Below are 14,455 nucleotides of genomic sequence, written 5' to 3'. Positions count from 1 at the left end.
CTACCTGCTGGTGAGGCTCAGGGCTCAGGGCTTTGTTTGCTGCCCTAGAGTCTGGCTTTAACGTAGGAGCAGGCGAACAGAGACAATCAGATATCGGAGGAAAGATGCAGGGAGAGAAGGGACAAAACACATACTCGAGATTATAATTGTCTTTTGTAGGGCAATGGGGTGGATACATGTATGGAGATGGGGGGGCATGTGCACGTGGGTACATGCGTGTGTGTGTGTGTGTGTGTGTGTGCTTGTAGGTGTCTAGAGGTCAACCTTGGGCACCTTGGATATCATTCTTGAAAAGTCTTGTTTTTATACGCTTTTTTGTTTGTTTGTTTGTTTCTTTTGAGATAGAGTCTTTCATTGGGACCTGTACAGTTAGACTTAAATTAGAAATGTTTAAAAAGTAGTTTTGCAGTAATTTTTCATCTTATTGTCACTTTCCGTGTGGACCACATATACCCATCTCTCAGGTCTCAAGGCTTAAGTTGGAGCCTATGTATTTAGACAACTGGTCAAGTGGATGCCAGCTTCCCTGAGACTGACAGTGGTGACATTTTGGGGGTGAGGTGTGATGTCACAACGTATGGCAATGCCCAGACAGTATCTGTGTTGGTGATTCTATGATGGATTCTCTAATTACCAATGAGGAAGATGCCACCATTTTCCCTAGTGTCCTTCTCACATTTGGATTGGGCGTTTCGTGGCTTTCTGTGTCTGTTTCTACTCAACTTGATTTGCGCATTTCTTTGTCTCAAAGACTTCAGGCTTAGTTTGAGCGATTTCTCCATTTTTTTCCACACAAATTTCGCAAACAGTCACTTCATTTAGTGCAGAACCTTTATAATGACACAGATTGTTAAAAATCATTTCTTTCTTCCCCATTTCACATTCTCTCTTGTGGGTTTCTCTGAGCTTTTCTCCAGGCCACAGGAGAATTAGAGACCCCTCCCCCCATGTTTTTGAGAGAAAGAACGTAGTGGTCCAAAGAGGGCGGGGTTCCTTGTGATTGGCTTAGTGCTCAAGCTTCACGGGGTGCGTGATTCAGACAAGATGAAATATAAAGATGGTGAAGGTTTTCCCTGTGGTGAAGACCTCTCTCTCAGCTTGTCACCTTCTCATCATGTCCTCCCATGGCCACAGTCCTCTGGCGTCTCTCCCCTACCCCATGATCTCTCATGTAAATCAGACTTTTCAACACAGTGAGCAAACCTGGGGGAATCTGAGGCAAGGGAGCACAGCAAGGTAGTGGGAACACGTGGTAGAGGAGGCTGCCACCTTACAGAAAGGAAAGGACCAGGGAGGGACCAAGGTCAAGTTATACAGTTTGAAGGTATAGCACCAGAAACTCACTTCCTCTTAGCACACCCTACCTCCTAGGTTTGCTAGCACTTCCCACAATAGTGCAGTGCACTGGAACTGGGGACTAACCCTCAAACACACAGTGAGAGCATACGGCAGACATTTCATACTGAGACAACAATACCTTCATGAAAAGCATGAAACTGAGCTCCTTCAGGCTTAGAAATTTCTGTTCTTTTAGATTAGAAATTTTGGGAGCTCATAGAAGTCCCTGTCCACCCTAAGGTCCATAGGAAATCCTAGCTCTAGCCACTGGGCAATTATTCCATGGCTAACATGTAAAGCAGTTGAAGAGCCATGTCTCCTAAACTTTAAATACATGTAATCAACCTGGAAGCAATATTCATACAATGAAGATAATTTACATCTTATGTAGATCTTCAGATATGTACCTCCCTCTCATCTTCCTCCCATGCTTCTGAGAACAAACACTAGGCCTTTCAAAGCACTCTATCATTGAGCTACACCATTAATCCTTGGTCTTCTGAGATAGTGTCTGGCTGTGTATCCCAGACTGGCCAGGAACTTGCTAGAATGCCCCAAATGGCATCAAAATCATGATCCTCTTGTCTCTACTACTGAGTTCTCAAATTCTGGGATTACAAGTATCAGCTATCAAGCCTGGTAAGAAATCTGTTTCTAACCTACTAGGGAGCTGCTGTTGCTGTTCTAAGAATTGTATCTTTAGTAGCTATGACACAGACCACAAATACATCAGTAGCATTGGTATGGAAACATGCAAGAGAAAGAATTTGAGCTTTGTTTATAAGACCCACTTTAGAAATAAGGCATATGAATGAATTACATATGCATAAATTATGCATAAAAGAGCAATGACTGTCAAATATGGCTTATTATGTTAAAAGCATATGTGGTTTCAAATAGTGTGGTAGGTATTGTAGATCTTAGACCCAAACCTTACCAGTACTTTATCATGTCTGATTATTATCTTGATATTCTTCTAAGTCTTTCCTTCTGACATGGGAATGAGCAAAGACTCTCTCTTTAGGGAAGGCATTAGGAGCTAGCAGGAAAGGACCATAGAATGTCCGTAGGTGTGGATCAACTTCACTTTTGCTCAAAATCGTATTGTGCCAGATATGGTAGAGCATGCCTCCAATCCATGGTCTCAGAAGGTGGTGGCAGGACGATGAGATTCAAGGTCATCCTTGGCTACCTAGTGAGTCTAAGGCCAGCCCAGGCTACAACATTCTGAACATGAAAAATACTTCTCAAACCTTAGGATCTGTAACAACCACCTTGGATGCTTGAGGACCCCGCAATTTGAGGGGCTGCGTTCTGATTTGTTAATACTAGCAGTGGGGGAGCTTGAAGATTGCACTTTAAGGGGAATTCCAGGTGAGTCTGATTGAGTTGGCCCTGTGTTGTGGGTAATAATAAAAACACAGTGGCCTGAGCTCTGGCTCCTCCTTGCTTAGCTCTGAGATGGGGTGCCGCAAGACCCACTCCGAGCACTGGCTCACTCTCCGCTTCTCTTTTGATCTTCCCAGCTTATGCTTTGCCTGGGACCATAGGCCTGAAGCTACGGCCCACACTTTGGCTCCTCCGAGCTTCGCTTCACCAAGCTGCCATCACCGTCCCATCCTTTCTCCCCCCTCTCCTCTCCTCTCCCCCCCCAACTTTGCTCCGAGGATGAAAAACACTCAGACAACTTTATTACTTTAGAATTTGTCAGCTAGCACAACTGCTAGGCACAGAATCTCCTGCCTTAAACTTATCAGCTCGCCTGTATCAGCTAGCCTCTGCTGACTTCCTCGGCTACCTGCGGATGCCGCTGGTTCTAACTTTCCTGAGTTCTTATGTGATTGTTCTGTGTGATTGTTCTTATGTGATTCTTCTCTGTCCAAAGCCAAGCTGTAAGGTCCCTTCTCTTTCCCCTCCAGGTACCTGGAAGTCCCATCTGTCCCTTCGCCTAGCAATTGGCTCCTGGCCTCCTTTATTGACTAAATCAAGAACCAATTAGGGAGCCAGACTTTAGTATCAGCACCTCCCCCTACAGCCCTACACACTGCTTTGAGAAACATTGAGTTTCCAGATGGGCAATCACCTCTGGACAGGTAAAGAAAACAGGCAAATATCACCATCTGTTCCACTGCAGTCTCTTGCGTTTTAGAAGAGAAAAATAAAAGATAGCATCCACCCATCAGCAAATGGTCTGCCAGCCATCTCTGTAAATCTGCCAAATGCAGATTGGCATCACTCAAATTTCACACAATCCTGGGATTGTCGAGCTGTAGCCTGAGAGCATTTGTTTACTCCCTTATTTCTATAGATCCTATGGAAGTGAGCACATTTACATGGGGTCCCAAGAAGCGCGCACACACACACACACACAACACACACACACACACAATCATACATACATTTTACTGAAATAAAGGTTTCATCAGAATTTGTAATACACCAATTTTGTTGTTATAATCAGATGTTTCAAAGTCTAAAAACAACTCATGGCTAGGATTAGTGTGCTAAACCTGTTGCTTCAGAAACACTAACGTGATGTAGCTGCTTCACTTCATAAATGCTCACAAGCTAAGAGCAGGAACAGGGCTCATCTCAAAACCATGTGGCTAGGAACAGTGCACCTCAAAGCTAGCACTCAGACATTAGACTTTTAAGTCAATGGTATATCCACTATGGCCCACTATATAGCAAAGTGTTTTATAGTTCCTGGCCAGTTTCATTTTGTTTTGTTTTGTTTCTCCCAGAATAGAGGGATCTATTTCTATTGACTAGATTGCTTAGTTAAAATATATTGAAGGGCACATACGTCTTTTCCCTAAACACTCCACTAGGTGGCAGTGTAAACTATTCTCATACTGAGTCACTCGAGTTTATCTGAAATAAATCCTTGTTTATAATCTGTGTCTGCACCCCTGTCCAGTAACTTTCCAAATTGGTATTACTTTGTAGGAAAGCTGAGAGTTATTACCACCCTGGAGAAACTATTATGTGGCAATTGCTTTTAGTGGAGTAGATCTAAATAGGTGACTAAATATAGTAACTTTATCACTTCCAAAAGAAATACTCTGCTTTGAAAAATTTTAAAAATGGGATACAGAATTAATCAGAGAGTTCTCAAAAGATAAAACATGCATAGCAGAGAGACACTTAAAGCAATGTTCAAATCCGAAGTTAGGGAAATGCAAATGCAAAGGACTCTGAGATTCCATCTCGAACCTGTCAGAATGGCTAAGATCAATAACACAAATGACAGCTCATGCTGGAGAGGGTGTGAGGAAGGGGAACACTTGGTGGTGGGAGCACAAACTTGTACAGCCCCTGTGGTAATCAGTGTGGCAGGCCCTTGGAACGCTGGGAATAGATCTACTTGGGCATATACCCGAAGGACTCTACACCCTGCTATGAGACACTTGTCCATCCATGTGTCTTTGCTAGTTTATTATAATAGCCAGGAACTGGAAACCACCTAGATGCCCGTCAACTGATGACATGTGGATGTCTGGATGACTGATGGATAATGAACATGTGGTACATTTACAAAACGGGATATTACTCAGCTGTTTTTTTTAAAAAAAAAAAAAAAACTATGAAATTTGCAGGTGACCAGATGGAGTTAGGAAAAAAGAATCATCCTGAGTGAGGTGAACTGAGACCTAAAAAAGACAAATGCTGCAGGTTTTCTCTTATATGTGGATGTAGGCTTGGCAGCCTTTGATGCTAGGGCTTACAGTACCCCAGAAGTTAGGTATTTAGTAAGGAACTGGTGGGAGTGGGGGAGAAGAGGATCTTTCAAGGAAGGAAAAATGCAATATATTGTGAAAGGACAGATTAGGAGCTGGAGTGGGAGGATTAAATGGGGAAGGGGCGGGAAAAGGTGGTTTGGTGGTTTGGACGAGAATGACCCCCATAGGCTCTTAGGTTTGAATGCTTGGGCTACGGTTAGTGAAACTGTGTGGGAAGGATTGGGAGGTGTGGCCTTGTTGGAGGAGGTGTGGCCTTGTTGGAGGAGGTGTGGCCTTGTTGGAGGAGGTATGTTACTGGATAGTGGGCTTTGAGATTTCAAAAACCCATGCCAGGCCCAGTCTGTATTTCTCATCCTGCTGCCTGCAGATCAGCCATGCCTGTCTGTTTCCAGCCATTATGATCTTGGACTAGCCCTCAAAAACTGTAAGCAAGCCTCCAGGTAAATGCTTTGTAAAAATAAGAGATGCTTTGGTGATGGTGTCTCTTCACAGCAATGGTAACTAAAGATGTGGGGCGTAAAGGAGGGACTATAGGGAGCGACAAGTAAGACTGAGGGGTATTTGGGGGCCAGATGGTAGCCTACAACTGTAGAAACTTCCTAAAATATAAATATATATGAGAGAAATCTAAAGGGAGCCAACAAACAATGGCTGAGTCAGTGCTCCACTAAACATCTTGAATGTGTTACATCTAGTTGAGTCATGTGACAAAGGGCACCAGGGAAACCCCAGACACCTCAGGCGATTGCCAAGGCTATCAGTCATTCTCTGCAAACTGATGGTGATGCCCTTGCTGGCGACAGCAATTCCATACCTCGCTGAACACAGAGAACAGAGGCGTTGTGCTGGTGCCTAAGAAGAGGCTTCGCCCAGTACTGTAAGGTACTCTGCACACACTTAGAGGAGAGAGAGGTAGCCACCAACCCAGCTTTAAACCCTGAGATTACAGTGGTGGCCTGCCTGCAAAATATGATGCTGGTGGCTCCGTGGGGGTAACCAACTCCTCTCTGATTGGGTTTGAGACCCACTCCACCAGGTGGAGCCCATGCATGACACTGCATAAAGGGCCAAGAGCTTGAGACTGGATAGGCCATGGTCCTAGGAGAAAACCAAATACTATTGTTCTGCTAAAGGAACATAGCAACAAGGTAACTTCTAATGCTATTCTGCTATGCCCATACACCAATGTCTCACTCAGCCATTACCAGAGAAGCTTCCTGTGGCAGGTGGGAACTAACACAGAGACTCACGACTGGCTGATGCACAGACAGTGAGAGATTTTGGAGCATTCAGTCTAAAATGGGCTGTTTTCATCAAATCCTCATCTCAGGCTCAGGGAACTCTACAGATGAGAAGGCGGAAGGATTTTAAGAGCCAGAGAGGATGGATGACAACGAGAGAGTATCCTCCAGGCACTACAGGACTGATGTGTGTGTGATCTCTCAGAGACTGGTAGCACACACAGGGTCTGCACAGGTTCAAGCCCATGGTCCCAGCACTGACAGTGGGGAAGTGGACTCCCATGTCCCTAACGGAGACGCTACCTGCAATTGGTGCCTACTTCCAAGGAAAACTTAGTTTTCTCCAATGGAATCTCACCAGGTCTGTTAACTGCATTTCAGAATAGGCCCTATGCCCAGCCCTAGATGGTCAACACAAAACAAACTCAAAGCTATTTTTGTAGACTTTTTGTCTCATATTGGTCTATTTGGGCATTCTTTTGCTTATTAAGTCTTTTACTTATAGATTTTGGTTTTCATTTTGTGAGAAGTATGTGGATTTCTTATTTTTGTCTGTTGTTTTTTTAAAGACATGAAGACATGGGGTTGGGTGGGTAGGGAGGTGGATAGGATCCAGGGGAAGGGGAAAGTATGGCCAGAATATATTGGCCGAAAATTTTTTCAAATAAAATTTTATTAAAAGAATAAAAAAAGAAAAATATTTTGGATGGAGAGATGGCTCAGCAGTTAGGAGCACTGCCTATTCTTCCAGAGGTCCTGACTTCAATTCCCAGCAACCACATGGTGGCTCACAACCATCTGTAATGGGATCCTATGCCTTCTTCTGGTGTGCCTGAAGACAGCAACAGTGTACTCAGTAAATAAAATAAATAAATCTTAAAAAAATATATTGATTGCATGCTATTTTTCTTAGTTGTACCACTAGGTAGTGCTCTCTCTCTCTCTCTCTCTCTCTCTCTCTCTCTCTCTCTCTCTCTCTCTCTCCCTTTCCTTCCCTCCCTCTCTCTGTTTCTCTTTTTCTTATTCTCTTCCTCCCTTCTATTTGCCCCCTGCTCTCTTCCTCTCCAGGAAGGTTGATTACAGAAGGTCGGCTCTTTTTCTTTGGAGAATTCTGATAAATACAACTTACATTAATAGGGGGATAGTTAACAGAGATAGTTAAAATGATCAGTTGAGCATACAAAAAAAGTAACAAATCAAATGGAGCGATAACTCGAGAGCACCACTGTCCCCACCCCCCCATTGCTGTTTTCTGAGGCCTTGAGGAAGGCAGTGCCAGTCTGTTCTCTGCTCTGTTATGTCTCTAATTCTGGCCACAACTTGTGCCCCATCATGGGAACTTGGTAATTTTTTGGGGTGAATTGATGAACAGTTTGAAGTCTTACAAACTGAAGAGAAGACAAACAGTGTCACAGGATCAGGAAGAAAAGTTACAACAAGTGTGTGAAACATTGAGGACCCCAGGAGTGGGGTTAGAACAGCTAGATGCTAATATGGGAATGCAGGCTGGTGAGCCTCAGGACTTATCCTGTGAGCACCACAGAGCCGGCAGCATCCTGTGAGCAGCGGGGAGCTGGCAGGTGGCTCCCAGAAGCACTGGATCCTTGTTCTTTGGAGTAAATCTCAGGACTGTCTCGAGTTTTGTAGAACTCAAAAGCTCTTATGTTTATCATGGGTCTGACTGAATTTTAAATCAAAATTCATTCCCTAATTTTTGATACATGGATACAGATTAAGTCAAGGTCCAATCCACTACTTAGACATCTTTTCATCTTGAGCAACTTATTTAGTCCTTTGCAGCTTTAACTCTAGGTGGTCACATGACCCAAGTGTTGCTATGCCAAAGACATTATAGTACCAAGGATGAAGGAAGACAGTCACTGTGGCCCTTAAGCACTACGGCAGGACAAGCAGAAGAAGCAAAAGGTTGAGCAACTCGTCACTGAGTACAGTATTAGAGTTAACAACTAAGTTTTAAGCTTTCCGAGGCTATCGGACACAGCATTAATATAACTCATGTGTTACATTATAACTATAAGATACCAAGAGAAAATACAACATAAAAAATTGCTTGCATCAAGAAATACTAAGTTACAAGAAACTTAACACAACAAATGTCCCAGATGTTCTAGAACTGAGATGTTCTAGAATTGAGAGACAGAAAATAAAACCCAAATTAATAAAGGACCACACCGTGTTTGTGGGTTAAAAGGCATTCCTGTAAAGATTTCACTTTCTGCAATTACCCTTCAGAATCCATGCAATTCTGATGAAAATGTAGACCGTGTATTTAAACACAGTGATCCATTTAAAAATTCATGTGGAAATGCAGAACATTAGGAATAGATAAGACACCTACGGAAAAAGTGCAAAATTTGGGACCCACTCTATTGGCTATGAAGATTTCCTATTCAAAGGTGTACTGGTGGGGGAGGCTATGAAGGCAAGGAAGAAATCCATGCATGAGTATGGGGACTTAGCTCAGCACAGGAGGAGTGGATGCTTGAATAGATGCTGTTGGGAAAATTGACCAGCCCCATCCATGTCATAAAGATAAACTCTGGGTGCGGCAAAACTGACACGTGAAAGGCAAATTTATAAAATGGTAAGCTGAAGAGATGAGCTGGAGCTCTTGCAGAGGATCTGGGTTCAATTTCCAGCACCTTCAGAGCAATTAACAGTCATCCGTCACTTTAGTTCCTGGGAATTTGACCCCTTCTTCTGGCCTCCACAGAGCCTGAATACACATGCTGCACATATATACATGTATCTAGGCAAAATGCCCATGGGTGTCAAACAAAAATAAATACATTTTTAAAACAAGTATAAACTGGTTAGAAACAAGTCGGAAGTGTGTCTCATTAGCATGGAATAGGAAAGCACTTCTTTCTCTCTTAAAGTTCCATTAACTTTCCTCTTTTGGTTTTTTGTTTTTATTGTTGTTTGTTTTCTCAGGCAGGGTTTCTCTGTGTAGCTTTGACTCTCCTGGAACTCACCTTGTAGACCAGGCTGGCCTCAAATTCAGAGATCTGCCTGCTTTTGCCTCCAAAGTGCTGGGATTAAAAGCCTGCCCCACTGTTGCCTGGCCATTAACATTCCTTTCATTTTAAATTTAATGACACAGTTTTGGGAAGATTTCTTAAAAAGGAAAACATCACAAAAGACAGTAAATTAAATTTGGCTCTATTTTAACACACACAATGTAAATTCACTAGACCTCGGCATGAGGCACGCCAGTGTATGGAGCTGGAGAGGTGGATCAGCTTTCAGAAGCATAGGAACTTAGTTCGGTTCCCAGGCCTTACAGTTGCCTGTAACCCCAGCCCCAGGCTTTTGGCTTCTGTGAGTACCTACACATGTGTGATGCACACAGAGACATGCACATGAAAATAGAGAAATTAATAAACACATTCAGATAGAGTGGCCCATATGAGACAGAGCCAGGGAGGTCACCACTTGTGGCCAACTTGGTCCACATAGTAACTTTGAGATGCTATCTAAAAAGAAAAACCACCATCCACACCATCCCGCCAAAAAAAGAAAATATGAGATATAAACTCAGAGGATATCAACTCCCACAGCCCTTATACTTGGCAAAAGGTCAGTATCCAAGATCGACACAGGAGCTCTGTGTTCCCGCTTAGGAAAAGTTCAATAGAAAGATAAAATGTGTGACTAGGAATTTCACGGCACAGGAAAGCTTATCAGCTGAATAACCCGTGAATAGTTAAAAAATGCACTTCATTAAAACAAGAACAGAATGACACCCAACCAATGAAACCTTCTAAAAGTTTTTTAGTTTAACAATAAAGTATGGTTAAGCAGTGAAGTAAAAAAAGAATGCGTATGTTCCGCATGGGAGCATAAGTTGGTGTAACCACTTTAGAAAACATTGTAGCATTAGCACTCTTCTCCTTAAGGAGACTACAGTCCCACTCTTTTAGCTCCTGTGATCGAGCACCTGACAGAAGCCAAGTCAGGGAGAAAGACTTTATCTTGGTTCCCTGTGCACTCATCCATCATGACAAGAAGACATGGCACATGGCTGGGACAGCTGTAGCATGCGGTGGCTAGTTACATGGTAGCAGCCAGGAAGCAGAGTGTTCAGCATGAATGTAACCCCACCTGTATGTCCGTATGTCAGCAGCTAAATCCGACTTCCAAAAGGTTCATCAACCTCCCCAAACTACACCAGATGGGGACCCAGTATTCAGGTTCACGTGGTGGTGGTGGGGCAGTGGAGGACATTTCCATCTAAGCCATAACGTACTCGTAGAGAAACCCCTGCACATCTCTGGTGGGGGACACGAGGAAAGCATGGGAGAGTTCAGAGCAGTGCAGTGTATAATGGAAAGAAATGGAACCCAGTGACAGATGTGAGTCTCACTGTTGATGAGCAAGAGAGGGAGAATGGCCTGACAATGTATATAGTCCCTGAACTGAACAATGTCTTCTATACCGTCCAATCAGAAAATGTAGACTAAATGATCTCTTAAACCCAAGCAATGTACTTCATCGTGTCCTTTCTTCCCGCCTCCACTTTCAAAATAATTTCTAAGCCAGGTGTGGTGGCTATAATCCCTGAACTTGGGGGCCAGACAAAGGCTGTGAGTTCCAGGCCAACCTGGTCTACATAGAGAAGGTAGTGTAGTGAGACCTGGTCTACAAATAAACAAACAAACGAACAAAACAAACCATAATAGTAGGGAGAATGGCTGTAAAAGAGAGACCGTTTGCTGATTCGAAACTCTGACTTGAGAAAGTCTAGATTGGGGTATACAAGAAAACACTTTAAAAACAATTTCATGACCAATTTGAAACACGTTTGTTAGTCCTTGACTTGCACACTGACTTTGACTTCCTTTTGAAACCTGCTTACACCCTAATAAAGGGAGCCAGACGAGCCATGGGAGGGTGTGGTCAGTTCCTTTTGCAATAGTAGTGAGCTAATGCCTGAGAGCTACCCTTTCCTCATAGCTGTGGCAGTGACTGCCACTGATGAGAACAGCAGCTGCCTGAGGAACTTGTCCCCTCCCTCTCAGGGCATGAGAGTGGCTCTCTCCGTGAGCATGGCCAAGGAGTCTGTTTCCCCGCACGAAGCCCACTTACAAGGATACCAAATGCGCCCTCAAGCACAGCAACAATCTGGTTAAGAATCGACTCCCGTCTCTCGGCATCTCTCTGGGACAAAAAGGATGGAAGGAGGAAGAGAAGAAGGACCTCTTGGGAAAGAAGGGACTCAGTTCATATTCCAGGGCAAGAAAACATTGTTAACTTCTTAGATTATCTTATTATGCAAAACAATAATCCCAAAGCAAATAGTGAGAAGGTTAGAGGGGTCAGACACATCTGGTCTCTAGTGCTGGTGTTGCTAACCAGCCAAGTTCTAATGCTATGCAGTCTTGAAAAATGCTTAAAATGTTATGCTTTGGCTCCTTTATTTGTAGATGAGACAAAATAGTAGAACTGCCTTGCAGAATTTCAAGAATATTTTAATGCCCATGTCACTTCTAGCCTCTTCCATGGAAGGTGCACGGTGACCTTAGGAGGGGCTTCTGGGCTCTGAGTGACTTGTTTCATCTATCAAAAGTTGCTTTAGAAGTGTCTCTTAATGAGCCATTACACTGCCAAGTTCTTGTTCTGAGTGTAAGCCACAAGCTCATAATGATTGTCTGGAAGGGACAGTGAGGAGGTGAGTCTGCCACTAGAGATGGGTTAGGTAACAGCCGGTCCACAAAGTCTCTGTGAATGACACCTTTGAGCTCCAGCATCCTATATAGAGGAACTTGTCTGAGACCAGAGGTGGGTATGCCAGATCTTTCTAACGCAGCTCATCCAAACTGGAGCTCTTCCATCAACGAGTTCATTCTTTCCCATTCTCAGAACTATGTTTTTGGCCATCCAGATGTGCAAGCCAGAAATCTAAGAATCATTCCCAACGCACTCGGTCTCTTTTAAAAAAATCATATTTTTGTAGTTGTTTGAGAGTTTCTAACAATGTACTTTGATCTTATGTGCTCATCCCCCAACTTTCCCTAGACCCATTCTTACATCTCATTTCAAGTTTTCTCCTTTTTGTTTTTTTGTTTCAGTTTTTTTCTTTTTCCTTGAAACTTCCCAGGCCAGTTTGTATTACATAACTACTCTTGGGAGTAGGACCTGCCCTAGGATGTGGTCAACCTACTATGGGTCACACCATTTAAGAAAAGTGACTCTCCTTATCCCAGCAAGAACCAGATGCCAATAGTTTCTCTGCTAGTGGTGGGATTTCATGCCCATCTCAACCCCAACCCCTCCCATGGTGGTATTTTGTGGGGCTTCTAAAGTAAGGAGTATGTATACTCTCATGATTGTGAGGTCTTATGTATAATTGCCCTGTTATGACCAGAAAATACGTCTCTGGAAGTTATCCCTTACGTCTGGTTGTCACAGTCTTTCCACCCCTCTTCCTTGAAGATCCTTGACCTTGGATGGAGGGTGATGTGTAAATCCTATTCAGGGTTGAACACTTTGGTTTCTTAGTGTTGTGTTTTATAAAAAAAGAAAAAGAAACCAGAAATATGTTTGGTAGAGGCACGGTATGGTACAGTGGTAGGGGGTGCCTACAGAGAGAGAGAGAGAGAGAGAGAGAGAGAGAGAGAGAGAGAGAGAGAGAGGATAGTAGTGAGCATGTGGAGAGAGAGGGGGGAGAGAGGGGACAGAGAAGGTAAGAGAGTAAGAAAGTAAGAGAGAGAGAGAGAGGAGGGGGCAAACAGCTCCTTTTATAGTGAGTCAGGCATACCTGGCTGTTGCCAGGTAACTGTGGGGCAGAGCCTAGAAGGAATGCCAACATTGGTCTTTGCATGATGACCAGATAAGAGTCTCTTGTTAACTGCCATGTCCTACAAGCAGAGTCTTCCCTAGAGTCATCCCTTTTTATTTTTCTTATGAGATATTTTCTTTATTTACATTTCAAAGGTTATTCCCTTTCCTAGTTTCCCCTCCCAAAACCCCTATCCTCTCCCCCACTTCTCCTGCTCCCCAACCCACTCACTCCCATCCCTGGCCCTGGCATTTCCCTACACTGGGGCATAGAACCTTTACAGGACCAAGGGCCTCTTCTCCCATTGATGTCCAACAAGGCCATCCTCTGCTACATATGCAGCTGGAGCCATGAGTCCCACCATGTGTTTTCTTTGGTTGGTGGTTTAGTCCCTGGGAGCTCTGGGGATACTGGTTAGTTCATATTGTTGTTCCCCTAGGGGGCAGCAGACCCCTTCATCTCCCTGGGTCTTTACTCTAGCTCCTCCATTGGGGACCCTGTGAGTCATCCCTTTTTACAACAGTTTTTCATATTAGACAAAGTTGACAGACTATCTTTAGTATCCTTGCTAGCGACAGTCAGTAATGAAGATAACTTTATTTTCAGGTGAACCTCTCACCTGGTCTTGACTTCCTCTTGCACTGTTCTGAGTATCAGCTAATGGGTCTTTCTCCTGTGAGTTCCTGTAAGTCCTTCCTCCCCCGTATGTGCCTGTGCCCTGGCTTTGCCTCACTTCTTCTGTTCCACGCTCCCCTGGGACTTGACTCATCTCCCTTTGCGCAGCGTTCCTGGGATCTGGGCTTTGGCTTCTGCACATCATAGTAAGGCTCCTGTTCCCCTCTCTGCTTTCAGGTTCTCTCTTCTCTGTGCTGTGTTGATGTCTTCCACACTTACAGTCATAATAAGAATGGTTCCATTTATTAGTCCTCCCAGAATTATCTTGGTTTTAGAAAACCAAGGAGCGGTGCAGATGTAGTTTAGTAGTATACCACTTCCCCAGGAAGTTCAAGGCCTTGTGTTGAGCCCTGGGTGCGAGGAAGGGAGAAGGGAGGTTTCTTTCTTTCAGAGTCACTGTTGCTTCCTAAAGGGTCCCCCCACCCCCCTTTCTTCCCCTTCTGTATTCTCTGAGATTTTACTGTTACTGGTGCTTTCTGATGTCTCAGTAGAGAGATGGAGGAATGGAGAAGGGAAGGGGTTGCTTTTATGAGTTTTGTGTTTGTGAATTAATTATGCTTTTCTGCACACTTTTCTTTGTAATATCCTTCCATCTTTCTTCGCTTCCTGCCCCTCCTCTCCTTCCCCTCCTGTCCCTCTCCTCCCTTCCCTTCCTC

Source organism: Mus pahari, chromosome 1 (assembly GCF_900095145.1).
Source record: "Mus pahari chromosome 1, PAHARI_EIJ_v1.1, whole genome shotgun sequence".
Taxonomy (NCBI): Eukaryota; Metazoa; Chordata; class Mammalia; order Rodentia; family Muridae; genus Mus; species Mus pahari.
This window is presented reverse-complemented; position numbering follows the sequence as displayed.